This window comes from Tamandua tetradactyla, chromosome 5 (assembly GCF_023851605.1).
Source record: "Tamandua tetradactyla isolate mTamTet1 chromosome 5, mTamTet1.pri, whole genome shotgun sequence".
In the NCBI taxonomy this organism is placed as follows: Eukaryota; Metazoa; Chordata; class Mammalia; order Pilosa; family Myrmecophagidae; genus Tamandua; species Tamandua tetradactyla.
In genome coordinates this window covers 150,029,899-150,054,938 of record NC_135331.1, presented here as the reverse complement: position 1 = coordinate 150,054,938, position 25,040 = coordinate 150,029,899, and the positions used below count along the sequence as shown (strand labels likewise).

Genomic DNA, 25,040 nt, shown 5'->3' with positions numbered 1-25,040 from the left:
GAAATGATGTGTCATTTTCAGTATCTCATATAGGGGGTAATGTTAACTTTGATCACATGACAACTGTAATGTGTCCCAGATTTCTCCATGGTAAAGTTAACTAGTTTCCCCTTTGAAATTAGTGAAAATATTCTGTGGGGAAGTTATTTTAAAACTATGCAAACATCTTATTTATCATTAGATAAATTTTGAATTTCGCCCACTGGTTTTAGCATCCATCAATGGCTCTTGCATATAAAACAATGCTGTATTTGCTTAATGATAATTTTTGATAACCCATATTCCTTCTGCAATCATTAATTGGTATCCAATAAGGAAGACCTGTCCCTTTCCCCCCATTTATTTATTTAATAGTTTATATCAGTTTGTGGTATTCTTTGGTTTATAATCTGATGCTAACATTTCTTGCTCACATTGTTCCAGGTTTGGCCACTGGAAACTGTTTTCAGATTGGCTTCTGTGTTCTTTCAACATACCCCCATTGTTTTTGAGCACTCCTTACTTTCTGGCACTACAAAATGTCCGATTCATCTTGTATTTTCCCTGTCCCAACCCTAACATTAGACATTTCTCCAAGCAGTTGGTTTCTTTTTTTCTTTTTTTAATTCATGACTGGTACTTAGAAACCAAGATTTGGGCATGAGGTGTACTTGTTGCTATTGGGATATCATTGCTTCAAGACCTTCTCAGTGGACAGAGTCAGGAAATACATGCCTAAATATTAATGCACACATACACACACACATCTGATCTTACTATTTATTTATCATCTGTATATTTATTGAATATCATGAGTTCATATCGATATCTCCAGTTCTGATTCAGCAAATTGCATGGTTTCTGCCATTCTTATGACTTTACTATTCTTTCTCTTTTTCCTCTTCTTCTATATCTCTGCTTCTTCTCCTTTCTGATGTTGATACTTCTTGTATTCACTAGGGTTCTCTAGAGAAAAACAATCGACAGGAAATATTTGTAAATAAAAAAAATTATAAAAATGTCTCATGTAACCATGGAACCACTCCTGGTACCAAGTTGTATTAGTTACAGTTTTCTAGAGAAACAGAATCAACAGGAAATATTTGTAAATATAAAATTTATAAAAGTGTCTCATGTAACTGTGGGAATGTATAGTCCAAAATCTGTAGGGCAGGCTGTGAAGCTGACGATTCCTATGGAGGATCTGGACAAACTCCACAGGAAAGGCTTGCCAGCTGAAGCAGGAAGAGAGCCTGTCTCTTCTGAATCCTCGTTAAAAGGCTTCCAGTGATTAGATTAAGCATCAGTCATTGCAGAAGACACTCCCCTTGGCTGATTACAAATGGGATCAGCTGTGGATATAGCTGACGTGATCATGATTTAATTCTATGAAATGTCCTCATAGCAACAGACAGGCCAGCACTTGCCCAACCAGACAAACAGGTACCACTACTTGGCCAAGTTGACACATGAGCCTGAACATGATACTTCCCTTAGGTCAGTCATCATCCTCTATTCCCATGGAATAAAGTTTTTATGCCTGGCTTCCAATCCTTGGTTCAGTGATCACTAGCTAGGAGCAATAAGCAGATAGCTCAAACTGGGTAACTTAAAACTCCATGACCACCTTCCTGAAAAGAGGGCAGATGACAGGATAGACCCTCAGATTATTAGCAACTTCCAAATCACTTCTTCTAAGGATTCTCTGCCAGACCTCCTAAGTGGTGTTTGCCCCATATCTTTTTTTCTTTAAATTTTTACAAATACTCTCTTTTTCCACCTCCTCCTAGCTTCCAATACCTCTAATCTGCTTTTGGTCTCTGTTAATTTGCTATTTCTGCTCATTATTTATAAGTGATGCCAAATAAAATTTGTGCATGTGTGCCTTGCTCATTTAAATTACAGCATAATATTTTCAAGCTTCATAAAAAACTAGTTGGAAAGAGAAGCGTTTTCTTCCAGGTAGATTGTTTTAAATATTAGTTTCATTAAATCATGTTATATGTTATTTTTCAATCAGTATGCTTACTTTTGGAGGCAAGATATCTAGTTTCCATGTTTAATCTATTAAAGCCTTCAGGTTGGAAGTGTTGGTATTTCTAAGGGAAGAAATAAGACCATTTGGAGACAGTGAGGTAGGTTCCAGATGTTGCAGAAAATGCAGTCATGTCTTAGGATGTACATAAGAAAGAAAATGGAGTAGGTAATTACAAAATATAATATGCATCCTTGAAATATGTTAAAACATTATTGATGAAATTGTGAGAGCATTGAAATCTGTTGAATGAAACCACAGGATTGATGTTTCTGATACATTAAGAAGCTGAAATTATAAAGTAAACTATTTCTGATTTCATTCAAAACAGTACCTATCAATATGCTCTATAGCTGTGCTATTTAATGTGGTAGCCACAAGCCACATGTGGTTATTGAGCTCTTGAAATGTGGCTAGTCTGAATTGAGATATGCTTTCAGTTTTAATTATGCACAGGAATTTAAAGACTTAGTGCTGAAAAGGGAGCGTAAATTATCTCATTAATATTTTTGTAATATTGTTCACGTATTGAAATGATAATATTTTGGGTAGCATCTGGTTAACAGAAATATACTATTAAAATTAACAGCCTATTTCTTTTACTGTCTTTAATATCACTACTAGAAAATTTAAATTTTCATATGTGACTCCCATTATATTTCTATTGGTTAATGCTAATCTATAATCAATTGTAATGGCAAACAACTTTCACAGAATCTTAGAATTTTGGAGGTGAAAGGGAGCCAATTTGGTCATTCACAAAATGATGAATGTTCAGAGATGTCAAATGATATGTTCAAGCCCACCAAATTAAGTAATAGTTAAAATGGAAATAGAATCAGTCCACGTACACCCATGTAGGGCTCTACTGAATACACCTCTCTTCTGCATTAAGTATGTGTCCAATTTTTTTTTTGAATGAAAAAATATCAGAGGTCATGCCTACTTGACTACTCATTAATTTTTTTATTCATATGCATTTCTCAATCATGACTAAATACCATTTTCTCTTTGTTGCTTCCAACAATTTAAATTTGTACTCTATTATAATCTGACAAGCAGTGAGCTCACCATATTCTTATTCCATGCAGATGGCATAAATAAACTATTCTGTTTTTCTTCCTCATGAAGATCATTTCAATATCAGTATTCCCTCAGGAGGCCACAAACATAATGTGTATCAACTCCAATTCAAGAGGCCTTGCTCTGTTTGTTGTCAACTCACTTTTTCTAAATTGTCCTCCAAACAGAAGAAATGCCTACTGGCACCAGCAATCTTCCACTCAGCCACTGGCTATCAGGTCCTGCAAAAGAGGATGACATTAAACAGAAAGTGCCAAAAATAAGCATCTAAGCTATGCAGACAATTTCTACCAAGCAGAGCCTTAACTTTTTAGAATGCTGGTTACAAGTCTATGCTCTCTTATCTTCAGTCTTTATTTCCCTATTCCTCTCCCATTCTTTCATAGCTTGAGTGCAATTTGTAAATATTTCATGATATTTGATTCCATCTGAAGTACTTTGCAACAAAAGTTTGAATGAGATCCTGAGGGCCTAGATTTAAAAAAAAAAAAAAAATAGCTACAGTAAAACAATAATAGAGCCATTCTGCCACCTTAGGAAACAGCCTAGAGAAAAAAGGACTAGGAAGATCATTTTACTGGTTATACACAAGGCCCAAAAGGAATGGTAACTTCATAAATTATTCTTTGGCTGTTGCAGAAGTAATTCTTCAGAGTTAGACAATTCTAGTGAGTCTACAGTTATACAGACAAAGGATCCTGAGAGTTGGGACAAATAACTGGTTATATTAGGCCTTTGGAAACTTTTACTATTCAAGAAAACAGTGTTCCTTTAGTTTGAACAATTTCATTGTCTATATATGAAGGCCATTAAGAAAATTTCTGCATAAAAGATTACCTCTATTTTGCTTGGGATATGAAATTACCTCCAGCATATTAATTTTAGCCTAAAAATAGTATTTTTGAACATTAAAGAGTGCCAAAAAAAGCCATAAAAATCATTATTTGACTAAATCCCTCTATTTATGTGTGATTTACCTACTTTGAAAAAGAAAAGGAAGTTGCTATTGGTTGTAATTTACCGTGTATCTCTGTGCACAGGTAAGTTCCCATCAGTATGGAATTCTGATTTTTTAAGTGACTTCTTATTTATGAATGTGGTAGATTGAATCATGTTTCCAACCAAACATATATGCAAGTCCTAAGCCCTGGTTCTGCAGGTGTGCACTCACAGGGACCCTCAAAGATCCTACTAAGAGGAGGCCAAACTGAAATAGGGTGGGCCTTAATCCAGTATGACACAGAGTAAAAGCCAAGGGAGGAGGCCAAAAGAGACATTGCTACATGACAGTGGAGGCTGAGTTATGGATTGCTGGCGAGCCACCACCAGAATGCTACAGACTGTGTAGAAACTTGATCCTGCCAATATCTTGATCTTTGTCTACTAATCTCCAAACTGTGAGCCAACTAATTCCTGTTTTTTATGCCAATGGGTTTGGTATTTTGTTACAGTAGCCATGGCACACTAAGACAGTCAAGTACATTTTAATTTTACAAACTAGAATGTAATATTTGTATCTAACAAAATCCCCTTATAAAAACATGTATCACAATGAAAAAATATTTTATTTAAGTAGTGGAAATTATGCTATATGCTTAGAAAATCAAAGTTACTTCACATCTTGGGCTCAGAGATAGTCCCTCACTCCCTTAAGGTAATGTGGGATCATATCACTACATCTTGGCCAATGTAATGTGGGTGGAAATGATAAATATAACTTTTTGGCTTGGCCATTAAGACTTCCCATGCACTATCCAACTTGATCTCTCCTCCCTCATCTCCTAACTGAAAAATTCAGAGAGATTAGGAGGGTGTAGGGAACAGCAGAGCCACGCTAAGGAAGTTGCCTCTGTCTTTGAGTCTCCATGTGATCAGCTTGCTGTCAGATACATTTTTTGGACTAAGACACAGGTGATAAACCAAATCTTTATCACGTGAAGTCACTGAGATTTGGGAGTCCTTTGTTATAAAATTTAATCTATCCTGACCAATGTATTTTGTTCATAGAATACGTATACAGTTTATAGATTCCTTACTTACTGTGAGCTATAGTTGTCAAGGAATCATTCAATGTGTTGCTAAAAAACAATTGGGAAAAAATCAGATGCTTATTTCCAGCCTTCCAAAGGTGAGCCATTAAATAAGAGAAAACTATAAAATGGCTTCTCTCCTATTTAAGTACATAGAAATATGAACAAAATGATAGAATTTGAGTATTTTGCTAAAACATATGTAACTTGCAACTGTTGTCTGCAGCCATACCACTAATTCTTTGACCAAATAGCAGTTGAAGTTAGCTGAAAATTTTCAACCAAATAATTGATGATGTTTTTTTTTTTAATTTCTAGGAACAAATAATTTATCTTAGTCTTGTAATGACTTAGTTATATCCATATTTCCTGGGCAAATTTGGAATTGTAGTCTATGTCCGGTGATTTCAGTTCAAAAACAGGCATTTTAATCACTTTGAGTTCCTATCAGAACTGTTTCTCTGTTATTTAAAATGCCTAGGAATTACAGATAAACTATATTAAGAGATATTTAAAAATCCATTGCAGTGCTAAAAAAAAAGGAAAGAAAAAAATTTAAAAGATAACGAAAAGTCCCCACACTTAGAGGGGAACACTGCCATTAGTAATTTGGAGCTGAAAACACATAATCAGCAGAATGCTAAGTTACCAGGACCCAAGACCAGGCAGGATAGAGCTCGGTCTGTGGGGACCAGAACAATGTCCCCTGCAAAAAAGCTAGAATTTAGAAATGTAATTCCTCTGGAGATAGTGGACGAAAGAGCTTAGTCTCTTTGTTTGGAATTGTGATAAGTTAAAACTCATGTTGCTCAAAACTACCAGCTGAAACAAGAATTCATCATATTGTGTTGATGTATCAACTTAAATTTCAACTTCTATATCAGTGTAAACTCAAGTATGTACACTAATAGAAAACCTATCTCAGAGGAAAGCCCTATAGTACCGACGGGTAGGGCAAGGAGCCTTTTAATAGCCTCATAGGAAGGGGCACACAAGTAAGACCCCCCCCCCCCCCACTGAAGAGTAATTTGTAAGCACAAATTACAAAAACCATGAAGAAGTTTTTCAATGTCTCTTTTAAGTAACGTTAAAAAGCACCCAACAAACAGTAACAAGACTTTCAGATATACATTTTAAACCCGCCAAAAGTCAAATCAGATTAGCACAAAGTAAACAAGATGATGAGATTAAGGACAGGAGATAATGAACAGGAAAAGGCCTGTTTCAGGTATGAAAATGAGCCAACTCTGAATTTGGAAATAAAAAATATAGCCATTGAAATTAAAAAGTCTTAGAGACAGAGAAAATATTACTATTCGTCCAGATGAAGATGGATTGAATAATTTGAGAGATAGAAATAAATAAATATCTGAGAATGCAGTATAAAAGATAAAGAATGGAATAAAACAGAAGCTAAAAGAATGTAGAGGGTAGATTGAGAAGCAAATTCCTCTGGGATTTTGGAAAGAGAGAAAGAGAAAAATTAAGAGAAGTGCAGTGAAAAACACCGAGAATTTCTTCAGGATTAAGAGATCGAAATTAGATTGAGCACTCCTACTATATCCAGAGGATGAGTAAGAATAAATCATTTATTGAAAAAAAAAGACATTAAACAGTCACCTCTGATATTGCAGTGCTAACACGACCATAGACAGTATTTTCTATAAATGGACAGTAAATAAATTGGCATAGCTGTATAATACAAAACAGGTGGTGAGCTGGATTTGGTCGATTTGGTGACTCTTGATCTAGTCAATGAAATTATCATGAAAAATAAGGTGAAAGGAGAGGAGAAGGCACATTACCTTATTTGTGCAGTAAAATGTAACTAAAGTAAAACAATCCAGTGAAGTGGGCAGTTAGAAAGTACATATGTAAATATCAATTGCTTTTTTTCATAAGTAATGATTAAATACCAACTCTAATGGGGGAAATCCCATTGTGTAAGGTCCTGGAGTAAACAGAAAACACCTAGGACCTCTATCAAGAAAATTATAAAAACAGAATTAGATACATACAAAGAGTACAATATTTCTGTTTGGGAAAGTTCAGTTTTCTTCTTTCCTTGCTTTCTCCCTCATCCATCAATACATCTCTCTATAAAGTTATAATTGAGGGCTTAGTAAGATTCAGGTCCTCTGTTTGATATTGGGGATATGATAACAGATAAGGTCTCTGTTCACATGGAACTTATTGTACAATGTCAAAAAGAAATGTTATTCTCCTGGAGGTTATTCTTATGCATTATGTAGATATCCCTTCTTAGTTTATGGTGTATTGGGATGGCTAGACGGAAATACCAGAAAATGTTGAGCTGTGTTGCAGTAGTCCTGTTTCTTGAAGATTGTATGATGATATAACTTTTACAGTGTGACTGTGTGATTGTGAAAACCTTGTGTCTAATGGTCCTTTTATCTAGAGAATGGACAGATGAGTAAAAAATATGGATTAAAAATAAACAAATAATAGGGGGGACAAAGGTTAAAAAAATTGGGTAGATTGAAATCCTAGTGTCAATGAGAGGAAGGGGTAAGAGGTATGGTATGTATGAGTATTTTATTTTTTATTTTTTATTTTTATTTCTTTTTCTGGAGTGCTGCAAATGCTCTGAAAAATGATCACGGTGATGAATACACAACTATGTGATGATATTATGAGCCATTGATTGTACAGCATGTATGGAATGTTTGTATGTTAAGAATGTTTGAATGTTAAGATTTATGAATAAAAATATTTAAAACAATTAAATTTCATCTAATTAGTTGCAAAAAAAATAAATTGCAGTTGTGATAAGAGCTTCAAATAAGAAGTGCATTATTTGACTATGTAATGGAGTATTACCAAGTGCATGAGATCAGAGAAAACTTCCTTAAGGAAGAGTTGATTAAGTTGAGACTGAAGGGTGGTATGTGTTAACTTTGTGATGAAGAAAGTGAAGAATTTGTTCCCTGAAGAAGAAACTATAGTGTAAATTCTTGCAGTAAGAATGTGCATGTTGAAGATAAAAATAATGGAGAGATTAAATGAGCCTGGAGAGTTTAGTTGAGCCCAAACCATTACAGAGCCTGAAGGATCTGCAGGGATTTTTCTCTTTATTTTAAGAACAGTGGGAAGAAATCAAATATATTAAGCAAGGTATGGATATGTTTGGATTTTCATTTCAAAAATATCACTCTGGGGTAAAAATACTCTAGCTCCTTGTGGAGGACAACTTGCACAGGAATAGTAAAGGATGCAGGTAGAGGAGTTAGGGGTAAATGCAGTAGTTTCAATGAGAGAGGATGGTAGAGATTTGGGAGAAATAGAAGTGGGTCAGATTTGATTGATGGTTTGGTATGTGAATTTATGTGGAAAAGCATAGCCTTTGAATTTTTAAAGATATTGCACTCTTGCCTTTAATATTCAATGTTGCTATTGAGAAACCATTCTGTTTCACATTACTTTATCTTTGATTTTAGTTTTTATGTTTTTGGATCTTCTCTTTATTATAATGCTTTAAAATATCACGATAACGTACTTTGGTGTGTATGTGTGTGAATATGTGTGTGTGTGTGTGTGTGTGTGTGTGTGTGTATGTGCGTATAAGATTCATTTATTATCTCCAGTATTTGATGGGCACTTTCAATCTGGAAACTTGTGTGCCCTTGGGTTATGCCCTCTGCTAGTTAAATTAATCATTTCACCATCAGCAATTTTTAAAGGATAGTTAGAAATCTCTTGCCTTTTTGCATCTTCTCTCCCTCTCTGTTTTAAGTATTAATGCCTTTAGCATTTTTTTTATTGTCCTTTTAGTGAGATCTGGAGATGAAAAGCATTTAAGTATGTTGACAATTCAACGAGCTTAATGGAAAGTCCCATGATATTGATTTTACTGCTTTCCACATCTTGTTGGCATTCCTTCCAGCAATCTCCAAGAGATATTATTATTTTGGTTTTATAAGGCATTATTCTTTTATGGGAATAAAGTTGTTAAAAACCACATGAAAAAGCATGTTTGAGAATTTTTACATCAGAATAAAGATTTTAAAAAACGTAAAAGTAAAGAATTTCCTAAAAAAGAAGAATAAATTTGAAACTCATTAATCACAGAATTACTGACTTCTACTACCTAAACATCCCCATCCCTCACCAATGATTGGCTTCTTTCACTTGGTAGAAAACATGGCCTCGGAAAGTAGTCAAATTGAATGACTTATCACTTATGCCTGGGAAGATGGCACACCTTTTTTCTCTTTAGACTCAAGTTCAAATATCCGAAGGAGGAATGTTATTAACCTAACTAGGATCATATGATCCCTTTGGAGGAATGAACTTTTTGTGGGTTGAAGTCACATTACAAGTCAATGATTAAGTTGGGAAGGAAGCAGTACTCATTTACAATGAGATACTATTTGTGACAAAGGTAGAGTGACGTTAAGTAGGTAAAACTAAAGAGAATGATTCTAGAGAAACCAATGGATAGATTAATAGTTAAAGTTAAATGTTTACATCGCATATGGTTATACTATACTATACTATATTTGAAAGAGACCAACAGTACATTGAATACTAAGAAATTGTTTTAATTTATTGGGGTTCTTAAGACAATTCTTTGTGCAATTTTCATTTAAATGGAATTTAACCATTTATAAGCCTTCATTAAAAAATATTCTTAATGACTTAAGATGTTATGGTAAACGTATTTTATGTAAATACTCAGAGAATATAGAGGTGTTTCATCCCTTTTTCAAAATGTGCTGCTTCTTGTATCTGCTGTGTAAAATACTTTCTGCTTATTTTTCTGTCCAAGGTGTGTATTATTTTATGCTCCCAATGTTTCTCTTCTATGCATTTTCATGCTTTAATTAAACATAAACTGTGAAATTAGAGAAATTTTACTAGATTAATGTATAAAATTAAAATATTTAATTTATGAATGAAGATATAAAATTCTTTTATGAAATGTTATGACCAATTTTGACAGTTAAATTTTTTTTTTTTTTTACGAAGGAGTTATTGACTTGGTTGAATTTCTGGTTCTGTTGAGTCCATACTTCAGATAGGTGATGATTGCCTATTAAATGTTATCAGTGATGCTTGGAAATTTATCTTTATTGAGGATGATTTCAACTGATGGCAGACTATATAGATTTTGGTTTGATATTTGGATACATTATTTTAAAAGCTAATTAAAACCTTTATTGTTCTCATTTGTTACTCAATTTGTTTTATTCTCTCCTTTGGAATATTATGTGGTGATTATTTTGAACCTCAATCAGTAATTACTTTTCCTTGAATTATACAATAGTTTGGTATCACTGATGAATAAATGTTCACAACAGCTTGGCTTGTGAAGCAAAGCTTGAGAAATTACTTGTCAATGTATAATAGATTTGTCATGCTGATTGATGCAAAATGATATGTGATCAGATTTCTGGGGTCATAAATTGTTTAGTTGTGATGAGGACATTGGGCAGCAGCCTCATTTTTTTTCCATCTAAAATTGGCCTTTGCTCTTTCTTCAATACTTTAAATAAATTTATATTTCCAAGAAAATACATGAAATTATTTTTAAGAGAATTCATTGTTTCAAGAAGAATAAATCTTCAGTTTTGGTTCCTTTTTTTGAAGACAAACTTCTATTATATTCAGACTTCATTTCTGGTGTGAGTGATATTTAGCATTTCACTACATACCTCTGGTTGATATGATTTATTTAGATAGCATTTATAAAGGACCTGCTAAAGTCTTAATATACAGAATGTATTCAATAAAAAAAAGAGATCTTCCTTATGAATCCCAGACTTCAAATGACCATAATGTGGCCTCGTAGCCTTCAGAATTTCAGATCTGATGATTCCGCTTACAGTTAGTTGTTTCTATAGCTGATGCTATTTGGAGACTTGCAGAAGCAAATATAAATCCTCTGCAGAAATCTGCCTTTAAAAAGTACTCAAATAATTTTTATTGATGCTATTACAAGAAATATAAGTTCATAACCAAAAATCACAAATGCACAAGGAAACAAGGCACCATAAGGTCCAGCCAGTGGATAAAACAGAGAACAGATTCAGAACTATAGAGACAACTAATACTAGAGTTAGTAGCTATAGAATATAATTGGTTTAATTTGTTGAAGGAAATAAATTGAAAATGTGAGTAAAAAACAAAAGAAAAGATGTACCACAATGAATTCTTTTGACTTCAGGAGACATTACACAGGATTCTACTAATAAAAATATAATCGAGGGGGAAAATTCACGTATGACATAGCTGCATAGTACATTAGTGAACTAAAAGACAGTTCTGAAGAATGTTCCAGAACACAGCACAGGGGAGGGAAACATAATAAATATTAAAGAGTTATTAAAAGACACAAAGCATAGAATGAGAAGATCTAACATATGTAATAAAAGTTCTAGGATCAAAGATCAGGAGTATCTGAGGAGCTAATGGATTATAATTATGAAGAAACTCATTATTCATTCCATAAATATTTACTCAACGATACTACAGGTTCTGGGTTTATAGCAGTGAAGAAACCATATACAAATTTCTGAGGTCTTGGAACTTATCTTCTAAGGATAGGAGCCAATGGATAAAAGTTTTCCTCTTCCTTTCCCTGACAAGTGACCCTGAGATGCATTACACAAGGTTTCTCAGTAGTTTTATGGCCTATTGTTGTAGCTAACTTGATAATGCATCTTTTTTGTTCTGCTTCACTCTGTCTGCCTGTGTTTCCAACTCTCTGGAATTACATTCTCTAATAATTTACTCATATATATACTTTTCTCAGGGGCTTTAGTTTTCTGGATATTCAGACTGAGGCAGTTTGTAGAATTAGAATCCTTAAAATTTTTTCTTAGATTAGGTGATGGGCACATGCATGTTTTTTATGCCATTTGATCATATATCTATATCTATACAGATACATATAAATTTTTCCCAATTCAACATTCAACAAATATGCATTTTTAAAAGAAAAAGAAATTCTTATATTGTGCCTTTTAAATATTTCTTCTCTTGGGATCTCATTTCTTTGTTCTAGGATTTTTATCCCTTATGCATAAATTGCTTCTTACAATAAGATACATCATGGCAACTTGGAAAAATGAAAATATAGAGAACTTGGTAGTAGATATAAGGCATGTCAACACAATCAGTAGTCCTTCAGTCATTTACATAAACTAACTATACTTCCTAAATTAACTCAGTCTAGCCTTATAATGACAATATGCGAATTTGGAAAATTCATTTTTAGGTATTATTTTTATAAAAAGTTTCCTAAGGATTGGACTGAATGAATTAATATAGCATAGAAACAGCTTTGCTGATACTTTCAAAGTAAACTTGATTTCTCTCTTATTTATTAGGTACCTCTAATGAATCATACATGAGGGAGATCACTAAGTTTACAATTTTAGAGTAATTTTCAAATGATATTAAATGAATACACTGGGTATATGAAAATGTAATTGGATAATGGTTAAAAAGAAGGGACTTTGTTGTAATATCTGGAACAGGCTACTCATCGGTTTAATTTTAAAAGAAACCAAAGATTCGACCTCTTCATGAATCTAGAATGTGGAAAATTTATCTGACTTCAAATAAGTGGTGAAAATCAATTCTGAATTTTCCCTTAGACCAGGTAAGTGCATTGCATTGAAACTGAAGACAAATCCATCTGTCTCTTTTCTGACTTAACCCAACCAAAAGAAAAAGCAAATAAATTGAATTTTGAGATATTCGGAGAAAGAGGGGTCCCTGTGGTATCAGGGATTATTTGGAAGCTCTTTCTCTTTCTTTGGGACTGTCGGCAAAGTAAAAGCCCTTCTCTGTTAGCAAACTTTTATTTGACGGCACCTACCATTTCTTCTACGATCAGAACATTTATCCTTTAACAGCACTTGATCTAGAACCATGTTTGCTCTGTCCGCATATGTGTGTAATCAGCAAGAGTTTTTGTGGCTGGTTGCAATACTGGCATATTTTAGATTCTAAATACTGAGATTTAAAAATGCTCAGCCTCTTTAATTTTTCTCTTATTTTTTTTTTCTGCCCTAGCCATGCAGCCAAGTCAAGATTAAATTTCACTTTCAATAAATTGAATTTGTAATTAGCTCCAGTAAATATGTCTTTGTAACATTGTCACATATTATTGGGAAAAGAGTGTAATTGTGGAGCAAGATAAGGAGCACATATTTTAGGGGAAAAATGCTTGATTTGGAAAGAGATGTTACAAAGTAAGTGAAAAATGTATCATAGGAAATTATTATTCCTAGTTGCAAACTTTGCATCTTTCACCACCTCCCACTGCTCTCCGGCAAAAATTGAATAGTGGTAAAAGAAGTTTGGAATAAGAAAATGGATTTTGCAACATTATTCTGGGTATGAACTTAAGTTAGCTTGCGAGACAGAACTTTCATCTTTATGATAGTAGCCAATTGTTAGCCAGTGATTAACAATGTTAACTATTCTTCCTGTAATATATTTCAAAATCTCTAATCCACATTAGTCCAATTTTTAAGTTCCAGCTATAATGACATTTTAGATTATGCTATTTTTTTTTTTTTTGGTGTCTGTTGCTTGTGTTTTTAAAATAGGGGTATTTGAAAAAATTATTACACTGAGAAGTAGCAAAGCTATGACAATATGACTATATTTTTTTAGCTTTGCATGACTTGATTTTTAGATGAAAATCCAAATCCAAATGAATTCATAAGATGACCTGCTTTCTAATAATGTCATGGGGGGAAAAAAAAAGAAATTAAAGATCTTTATCTTCTCCAATGAGGATATAACAGGATACAGGAAAGAGCTTCTGAGAAGTTTTAAGGGTTTGATTGTTCTTGTTCCATTTTAAAAATTATGCTTGCTTTGTTATAGTTTTAAAACAATGTTCACAGTTGTTAATTAAAATATGGATTGGTCATTTTACCACTGGAAAGAGAGATATTAAATCAATGACATTTCCCCTGTTCAGTTTTAGTTAGATGAACTACCATAATTGGAATTAGAAGTTAAACAAACATGTTCTGTGACGCACTCTAAGACTTGAGACCATTATATAAAAGTTCAATAATCATTTTAAACATGACTACTGCTTATTGACTGGTGAACTAAAAACCAAACCAAAGTCTGCAGCATATTTTGTCAAGCTGGAATACGATTCTGAAACAACAAAAGTGTTTTCTCATTTTGCTTTTATTGTAAGTTGGAGTCACAATCATTTAAAGACTCCTATTTGGGGCTTCTGCCTTCTGCAGTTACAGTTAATGCTCAGCTCATGAGGAGGTCATCAAGACTATCACATGTCTTGGACTAATTCATTTTGCTGGAACTGCATCAGCTTAATAATTGTTCTTAGCATTCATCACATGGTTTATGGAAGGTGATGACTCAGGTAACCTGCATAATTCTTCAAGTGTCTTATGTAAGAGATTCATCCATGATAACAGATAAATTATATTGGTCTCCTGTGTACTTGTAGGATAAGATACCTGCTGATTCATGTAGGTAAAAATATGACTTAATAGAGGGAACTATTGATTTAAAAGCTCTTACATCTGTAAGAAATACATGCACACACATGCCTGTAATCAATCAACTTAGCCCTAATAAACATTCCAAAAATAATGTAATAACTGATAAATCCTTTTTATACAAACATGTCCAACATTAAACTATTTCTCAGTCGATTAGGATATACACAATAGAGCTATAGTGGTAAGGAGATGAAGTAAGCACTCAAAGTACTGTTGTTTTTATATCCTAGTCTGCTGTCCTAAATCTTCTAAAATACATTTGCCTTGTAAACTTTTATTGCTAAAGCAGCTTTCTTAACTTTCAAGATTCCAAATATTAAGCTGTTTCTAGAAGAACCAAAATTTTCCTCATTTGATCCACATGCCTTTCCTCTCTTATAGAATGTATTTTAAGAACTTTTAATATAGATAAAGCAAGAACTGCAATGCAGACTCTTTTGTCTGGAGAATCTTCTTTAGTTAGTAGATGATAACATTTTGAAACAAGTTAAAAGCACAAAAGGATAGAAAAAATGTCAGAATTAATTTTGTCATTAAGTTAGTGTTGCCTGATGTTGAAGGCACCATTTTAGTAGATAAAATATCTTTTTCATTTAATAACTGATAATTATGTTTTCCACAGGTGCATTCAGAAACTGTAAAAATATTAGTTCAAAAGATACAGAGTCTTGGAACAAATATGCGTCATCAAGACTGTTATCTGAACAGTGCCTTCACATGATCATTTGTCTCATTATCAGGGTAAGATACATCTTAATGTGTGCATGGACACATAAATGAAGGACAATATATGGAAGTAAGTAAGTGGTTTTGCAATTTAAATCGTTTAAAAATATTCTGTTCAAGGTATAGTCTAATGACAGGTAAATCTTGGTTATTCCCAAGAGACTGGTAAATTTTCTTATAAACTGACTGCAGATGATCACTGCTTATGCCCTTAATTTCCTCAGAAACACCTTACATTGAAATATGAACTATATATAGAAAATACAGTTATTAGTTAAAAGTCACAAATTCTTATAAGTTTCATCAATTTTGTTGTTGCACCTTGTAACTTGCTGAATGTTCAAACATTCGGGAATGATGTACCAGCTGCTTTCAAATGTATTCAAGATTTTACTTCATGTCTAATAAGCATATTTTTATAAAACAAGGACAGTCTGAGATATCAGAGTAGATGAGAAAGAATCACTGGATTAAAATCTGAGAGGTCTGCTTCTCAAGCCGTGTGTGCCTCGTTAACAGAGGTCTCTAACTTCCTAGGGCTGCAGTGTTTTTGTTTCTTGTTTTTTTTTTTTTTTTTTTCTGGTAAAATGAATCAGAGGCAACAATTTCTAAAATTTCTACTGGTTCTAAATAATTGCCTAATTCTAAAGTTTAAGTTTTATGTTTTGTGATTGTAACGGTCGATTAGACTAAGGACTAGAGATTTTGCTTAATATATAATGATATTACCACACTTCCATAGCCACAGGCTGAAATTTGTCAGCTAAGAAGCTGCTAAGTGGATTGTAGTAATTGAAAGTATAAAAAGACAGATGGAAATTACTAACTAAAAAAGAGTGATCTTGAGTATAAAGCATACTGATTCATGGCTGTTTTAGTTTACTAGGGCTGCTCTGACAAATACCACAAACTGGGTGGCTTAAAAACATCAGAAATATATTGTCTCACAGTTTTTGTGGCCAGTAGTCTGAAATCAAGGTTTCAGCAGGGCCATGTTTTGATTTAAGCTTGTGGGGAAAAATCTGTTCCATGCTGCTTCTCGCTTCTGGTGATTTGCCAGCAATCCAAGGTGCATGACTCTTTATCTCTCTGTCTTATCTGTGCCCAAACTTCCTTTTCTTATAAGGACATCAGTCAGTCATTCAGGCTCAAGGACTCACCCTACTCCAGCATGACCTTACTTTAACTTGTCTAATTCCATTAGCAATGACCCTAATTCCAAATAAGATCACAGTCTGGGTACTTGGTGATTAGAACATCAACATATCTTTGTGGGGGATGCAATTCGGTTCATCACACAGCATATATTTATCAAGGTTTGCCCTAATATTTTGGGGGGTGGGACAAAATAGAAAATCACTAATGATCACCAATGTTCATACCCTGAGCCCTGAAGTGCAGCACAGATATTCCAGGATCACCTGGCCCAGTTAAGTGGAGACTGGATGACAAGCTCTGGGCTGCTTTCCTAGCTACATCCTAAGAAATCCCATTTTTATTTAGTCTTTACTACTGGCATTCTGCATTCAATTGTATGTGAAAAGCAGGAAGAACTGTAAGTAAAAAACTTCCAGTCAGTGAGTGAGAAAGCCTTTGCTGAAAGTAAATTGCTTGATGCACTGGAGACAGGTCTTGTTGGCATTCTTTGTATTTTCTCTTTAAACTTTTTATACATGACTTTAACAAGATTTCCAGGGCATTAATCAACTGTCAGCTGACATGACCACAGGAAGAAAATTGAGTAGATTTGGGTAACAGAATCACTCTCCCAAACGCTGTTCCAGTTGGGCTCGAACTACATCTAACAAGATGAAGTAAATGAAGGCAAATTTAAAATTGTGTTTTTTAAATCAAAAATAGAAGACAAAAAAATAGACACATAAGGGACAATAGCTACTATTATTCAATAGAGGATGAAGAAGGCTTAACAGGCATTCTACTAAAACAAATTAAAATGAATTAAAAAGCAAAATGAAAACACTAGCAATTTTAGTCGAAAATACACTGTAAAATTAAAAAATGAAGTGTTATGGCGTATACCAGTAACATCTGTGTCTACATCAATGGAATGCAGTATCTAAGCAGGAAGGAAGGGGAATCTGCTCTGTCCAGATCTAGAACATATTATTTCCTTCTGGAAACAAGATTTTAAGGGCAATATTGGTAAAATGGACTCTATTTAAGTAAAGATGACCAGGCTGATAAAAGAACCATATTCCAAGTCATAAAAGAGACTGGGGGTGTTTATTCTATCCCAGAACATACATTAGAGCTTTCTTTAAATATTTGTAGATGTGTAATAAAGATAGAAAATAGAATTATTCTAAGTAGCTTTCATGGTTTGATATTCGGAACTTCATGTAGATGGATTACATTTTCAGAAATACATATTTCTGCCTTGGAAATATTCAAAACCAGGGCTTGGAACACACATTGGTGAGGTTAGGAAGTTGTTGTACATATATCTAAAGGGCGTTATTATTCTGAAATTTGTGATTCTGTAACTAAAACAGATTATTGAATTCCAAAATTGATACATTTTTTTTTCTTTCCACCTGAAAGAATTGGGAAACTTTTTGATTGTTTACTGAGCAAAAATGACATCAAAATCTAAATAAATCAAAAAAATTTAGTGATTCAGCAGAATTATACAAACTGTTTTAGTAAACATGTTTTCAGTAAACATGGGAAATCTTTGGGAGGCTAATGATTATTCTGTATGACACTTAAGATTAGTACTTTTGGAAGTCGGCAATTAGTCTAAACAAAATCTCTAATTACAAAAGATCCAAATATTATAATAGTCATGAAAGCAGAATTGATGAAAATGTGTAGGCTTATATCTTCATTCTTGACAGCCAGAGAACTTTTGCATCCAGTAGGGAGGATGTCATGACGGAATGGGACAAATCATCACAGCCAGTGTTTTCTTTTGACCTGAGCACAGGAACTCCTTCTGACCATTGCAACTATGACTCTCCTCTCCTAAGTACCAAACATTTTGAATGAAAGGATTAAGAACAACGACAGTCCTGACTTTTACCCTTGAAATGTAATTCTTTGCTAAAATGAAGATGATCAAGGACTATGGAAGGTATAACATTCCTTTTAAAATTTCCATACCATACACCCAAAGAAGTATGTTTCTATATGAGGCATGAGTTCCATAATTTTCACGGGGCAGTGTGATGTGTGTGGGAGGCAGCACAATGCCCTCCCAAAGAAGTCCGTGTTCCAATCTCTGTTACCTGTGAATATATACATTCCATGACAAGAGATAATTAAGTTGCAGATGAAATTATAATTGTTGAGTTGACCTTAAAATAAAGAGATTGTTCTGAATCATGCAGTTGGGTGCAGTGCAATCACCAGGGACCTTTTATGTGGAATAGAGAGGCAGAAGGGTCAGTGTCATAGTGACATGATGTGAGAAAGACTTCACAGGTCATTGCTAGATCTGAAGATGGAAGGAGAGGACAAACCCAGGAATACAGGCAGCCTCTTGAAGCTGAAGAGACAAGGAATGGAATTTCTCTTCAAAAACTCCAGTGAGGAACACTGCCTTGCCAGCATTTTGAGTTTAGTCCAATGAGACCAATATTGGATTTCTGATCTCCAGAACTATAAGATAGTAAATTTGCATAGACTTAAGCCACTAAGTATTTGGTAATCTGTTACAGCAATCATAGGAAGCTAATACAGTGGATAATAGGGCAGAATGACAGCTTTAGTTTGTTTTATTTTTTGACTTTGATTTCTTTTCTAAGAGACTCTCAAGTATTGTGCAGTAGCCTTTTTACCAGTGATTCACTTGACAGCAAGAGAATGTTTTATGGCAAGGATTGTCTACTAAACAACCTAATCAAAATATTATTAAACAATTACACTGCAGTAGGCTGTTTAATGAAGTGTTTTCAGTGTGGTTTGAATGTTAATAGCAATAACGTTAAGCTATTTTGCACTCTGTGTATCCAGAATCTTGTAGTAATGTGAGTCAACTAAGAGCCAAATAAATCTTGAAGCACCTTTGACGAACAATATACTCTGCCCATCTAAATCGTGTTAGGTATTGTTATTGTGCATGAAAATGGAGAAAAACATAAGGCTACCAAGAGCTCTCACATATACCATGTTAAACTCTTTGAAAACTAGGTAATTTCCAAACTTCCTCCCTTCAGAGGTCATGTGCTTTGGCTTGATCTGAATTTGAATCTGAGTATAAATTTGAAAGTACATAATCTAAAGTTAAGCTGTTTTTTTAATACAGCAATTAAGGTGTTATTTATAAGTACTCGTGAATTTATAAACAGTGGTACCCATAGTGGACTTGAAAGACCTTTTAAAATTGAGGAAATAAATTATAAAATGATTATTAGGTGAATCTACATAAAACTAATGCACATACACCTGGAGATATAGTTACGTGCGATTTGACTTTTTTTTTTTTTTTTACGATATTTTCCATTTGGATAATTATATTTTCTTTCTTTGGTGTGCCTTCATTTATGAAGTATTCCAAGACAGGAAGGACAGGAAGCATCATTACGTATTTGTTCATCAAAAAAAGATTAAATGTTAATTCAAGAACAGCCATAATTCTAAACATTATTTATGGTCTGGGAGAAATGGGCCAAGTGTCTCTTTTGTTTCTCTGATAGTTCTCATTATGGACAAGCAACTCCTTTAGAGTTGAACAGCTATTCTTCCTTAAAAAAGTTAAAAACAGAAAATAAAAATTAAAAATTCTGAATAGAAGATGCTATTTTTGTTTGTTTGTAATTGCTTCTTAGGGCAATGACTCCTTAAGAGGATGACAGCTTAGGGGTATGGTTTGGAGGAGATAATTGCATAATACACTTCGCAGAGTTGAAACAGCCCAACCATAATTCAGTATACCCTGCAGGGGTAATGCCTGGTACTGTCCTCTCTGGTTACACCTCATTACTTCACTAGGTCATCTTCAAGAAATCTGTGATAAATTGTTCCTGTCGATAAAAGCATTCTCCAGTCCCCTACCATAGCAGTGGTCTGCCACTCCTACTCTTTGCAATTTATCTGTATGTAAAAATTACAGGAAATAACTGCTTGGAGGTCTGTCAGTTCTGTGTTTGGCTCTAATAATCCCTCTCTTAAGAGATACTAGAGCCCACTCAGCTGCACTCAATGCTTTCATCTCCACCTATCATTGTCTCTGTTTCTACTTCCATCACCTGTCATCTTAATGCTGAGGTATTTTGACAAGTAGAATGAATTCTGATTAGCTGTGATTATCAGAAGTGGACAAAAGAAGTCGAAAGTAGTGTATGATAAACTAATTCACATTTTACTCTCATCAAATTCATATCTATCAAGCAGATCTTACAGTGTTATCCACTCAGCATTCTCCAAATTGGGTCATTTTCCCTAATAGTATCAGTTCTGCTGATGTTTCTCTAATCTAGATGATTATTGAGGAGCCAGGCTTCAGTTGCTGAAGTGCAAGATCTGTTTTCAGTGGAGAATATTTTCATTTGTTTACTTTCCAAATAAACAAAATCTTCTATAATTCCACATATCTGTGAAGATCAACTTTACTTTTTAAAGTAAATAGTAAACTATGAATCCAAGAACAATTTAGCAACTTATTTTAGTAATGGGTGTGCTGTTAGAAAAATCAGATTATTCATTTAAGCCTTTGACATTTCACAAAGAAAAAGCAAACACATAGCTGATTACTAAATGTGATCATCTAAAATATCTAACCTGAACAAGTATAACTGGTTTAATTTTTCTAGAAGAAAATCAAATGAAACCAGCAAATTTGTTTTTAAATGAATAATCAACAAACATGAATCATTACATCTGAACAGATGCTGAGGTCTTGGATATTTTATTGAGGTTTAAAAATATTTATTATTACTCTCAGGGCTTCTAATACTTAAAATTCTTAGACTATAACATTTAAAACATAGTCGAGGAATGACAAAAATTAATGTTTACTTTATATACATGTATGTATATATAAAGTAAATATTATTCAGGCTTGTGATAATGTGATATCTTTTAAGCTGCCATCTTCCCAGAATTTGGGATTCCATGAAATCACAGCCAAAGGAAGAGCTTCTTGGTTCCCAAAATAATTTTTATTGCAAATTTTCTGTATATGCATATATTTTCCTATAATTTGTTTAGAACTTTCTATGTATCTGTTCCTTGAAACTCTAACAAACTTGACTTTGTTTTCTTACTCTGTATTTTTACTTTTATCACATGTTGAGTCCATGTTAGGTTAATAATGTTTATGCTTTGGAGATGGTGGAACTAAAGATAGTATACATTTCCTAATGAGTTGTTGATAACTGCAACTTGAAATAGTCTCTATTTCAATAATATTTACAGCATTTTACTAAGCAGATACCTAATTGTTTAGGTAAAATGAATTTTTTTTTCTTTCTCTTAAGTTAATTGTACTTGAGGTCAGCTGCACAAAATCTGAGAGAAATTTTTTTTAGAAAAAAATTCATCTTTATGCATAATTTATGCAGAAAAGCTGTAAGCCCACAACTGTTATGTTGTTGTTTGAACATCTGATGTGTTCCAAGAATTGTACTCTGTGTTGTAATTGTGACTGTAAGCATTAGTTCTTTTAGAATGCCAGTGGCAATGACTATAAACTACAAAGAGGACAAAGGCAAAGTTCTTTTCAAGTTTTTGAAATATGCATCTGATATTGCATGTTATTACTAATAACTTATTAATAATTTATTCTGAAGCAGAGTTGCTATTGAAATAGAATGATTTAGACTCATACAGGTCTTCAAGGACAAACCTGAATTGTAGCATTTTAGACGAAAGAGGAATTTTATTTTTTCATGGTTTAAGAAACTTTTATTTTAGTGAAGAGAAATTGATACGTTCAATTTCAATCACTGCCATGATGAATTCATCAATAATATGATGAATTTGAATGGTGATTTGTAACAGTTCCTCTGTTGGCTTAGAAAGTTTACAAACTTTGTATTTTATGTACCCAAATCCAATACCCTTAAAAAAATGTACAGGTACTTTTTATTAAGTGACTAAGAGGTTATGAATCCATACCACATGAATAGAGATTTATGCAAATAAAATGTATGTAAAGAAAAATATGATACCTCAAAGAAATTTCTTAGCACCAGAACTGAAATCTTGTAAAATAGTCCACATGGAAGGAAATGCCGTGCTTTTTGTTTAACTTATCATCCTTAAAATTTTTCAATGTAAATTACCTTATACTATTTTACAAATTTTAATGCTTTCACTAAATTTTGAATCTCAAATAAACAGTGAAACATCTTTTACATTTTCCCAAACAGATCATCTAGCAGTAAGAACAATTGTGATTTGGCTTGAGGTATGATTATTTACATCAGTGAAAATTAGGAACAGGAGGTCCAAAGATGTGTAAAAGATTTCTTATACCATATCATGTAAAAAAATATTTTAAAAATATTATTTATTGAGCGTTCTATCATTGGTTTCTTCTATCAGTACCATGGAAGAAGATATATGTAAAGAAAATATAATTTTATCTAAAGAAAATATAATTTATAATAAAAATATATTGAGATCCATGTTCAGAAAATTGTGATCTTTTTTGTTTCTAAATTATTTTGGAGTTTAAATCTGTGTGCTTAGTATTTTTAAAAATTGACTAAACAAATTTTCTATCTTAAATGTGGAAATTTTAAATTATTATTGTTATTACTATTAATATTATTTGATAAAGATATTTTATTCCAAGAGTTTTTCTTGAGGCTTTTTTTCAGCATATTCCGACAACTGGAAATACAATTACCAGCTCAGATTTGGTTCTCCCTCTCCATAAAAATCTCACAGAATTAGTACAAACCATCACAGTCTCCTCATTTGCCAACGAGGCAGCCAAGAGCCAGAGATGAGAGCCAGAGATGTGAATAATCTGATTATCCAAAGTCACATAGCTGGTTAATGACAGAACTGAGGCCGGATTCCAGAATTCTAGCGAAGAGTCTTTCCACTGCACTGTGTTTATTCGTGGAACTAGTTCATCACTAAGGGAAGCCTGTTTTCAACTTTTAAGTTTGATGTCAGTGTTCTCTATTAAATGCATGTTGTTTGTATATACAGACAAGAGTTATTGACTCCTACATCCTTCCTTGGCATTAGTACTCTAGAAGAGTGATGAGTTCTCCTGGCATCTACACATGATTCTCTTTATGATGAATGTCATGCTCATTTTAACTCAGCTGGGAACTAGGGTGCAACTATTTCTACAAAACCAACTGACCCTTATTAGCTGGGTTGGACTGAATAAACAAATTGCTCTCAATGTGTGTTTAAGTGTACGTGAGAAATAGGCTCTTGCTTCTATTCCCTCTTTCACTTTGACTGGAAGCTGTCTCTTCATTTCTACCTCAAATCTACATTCAGGTAAGAGATAAATATCAGTACACTCTTTCACATTCCAGAATATATGGGTGAAAATGCAAACTATTCGACCCTCCAAGAGCTAATTGCATTTTACAAAGATTTAATATAAATCTAGCATATGCCTGGAGTATTTTGTAAGGCAGAGCATTAGTCTACAGGTATCCAAGGCATAACCTGAGTAAACAACTGCCCAGGCACTCTGCAAGAAAGGGCCAACATTCCTGAGCCATCGAGTCGACCCTAGGAACTGCAGTGTGTTCTTCAACTAAAATCTGGCTGACTGCAACGTGGGAGAAGGTAAGTTAAAACAAATTTGAAATATCAACAATTTTTGAAAGAGAAAAACTCAGATACATTTTGATTAAAATTATTTGTGGGGGAGGGGCAGTGACTAAAACCAGTAGTTTTGGAAATGTGGTTGCTTTTGGGAATTTTATTGGCATTATTTAGTTATGTTTTCTCAAAAAATAATTTTCAGAATAAAGAATGTTAAGTATATTAATTGTATCAACAATCTAAAGTACTTCAAATGGATTCATCACTGAGCAACCCTTCCAGGGTTTATTTTTTTAAATTCTTTGGTGGTTTGAAGCTGTATGTACTACAGAAGAAACTTTTCTAAAATTGAATCCATCCCTGTGGGTGTGAACTGATTGTAAGGAGGACACTTTGTTGAAGTTACTTCAGTTAAGTATCTCCCAGCCCAACCAGAATTAGTCTTAGTCTTCCTACTGGAATTCATTATAAATGGAATGAAATTCAAACAGAGCGAGAGAAAGCCATAGGAAGCAAGATGAACATCAACGGAACAGAAGAGGGAGGGACTAGGAGATGCCGCCTTTTCCTCATCTGCCTCATCTGTCTTGCCGAGGACACAGAAATTTCTGTAATATATGTGGAACTTTCTGGTTGTGGAGTGAGTTGCTGTACCATACATCATGACTTAAACACCGCAAAGACTTTCAGCAAATGATTGCTTTCTTACTTACACTGCCCAAAGGGTCCGAAAGAGCAGGGTGAAGGGAGCCTGTGCTGGTTAGTCTCTGGAGGACACCAGCTGCTAGGGTTGGAGTCAGTGGATGGCAACTCCTCATGCCTCACTTTGCATCAGGGAGAAGAGAAAACTCTGTGATGCCTCGGGGTGGGGTAATATACAATGCCAGGGGGTGGGGGCCCTGTTAAGCAGCTGTGACTGCTTGTTCCTGAAATCATTTTCCCTTAGGAGTGGTATGA

The 25,040-nt window shown here is 33.8% G+C and overlaps 1 long non-coding RNA gene across 1 annotated transcript; it reads right to left on the bottom strand.

Moving 5' to 3' along the window:
* Nucleotides 1-803: 803 nt before the first annotated feature.
* On the bottom strand, nt 804-23,361 carry LOC143682817 (uncharacterized). The gene is made up of 3 exons (XR_013175296.1): nt 23,248-23,361; nt 3,240-3,318; nt 804-945 (listed from the first exon to the last, which is right to left on the bottom strand). It is a non-coding gene; the product is annotated as an uncharacterized LOC143682817 (long non-coding RNA).
* Between the last annotated feature and the right edge of the window lie 1,679 nt (nt 23,362-25,040).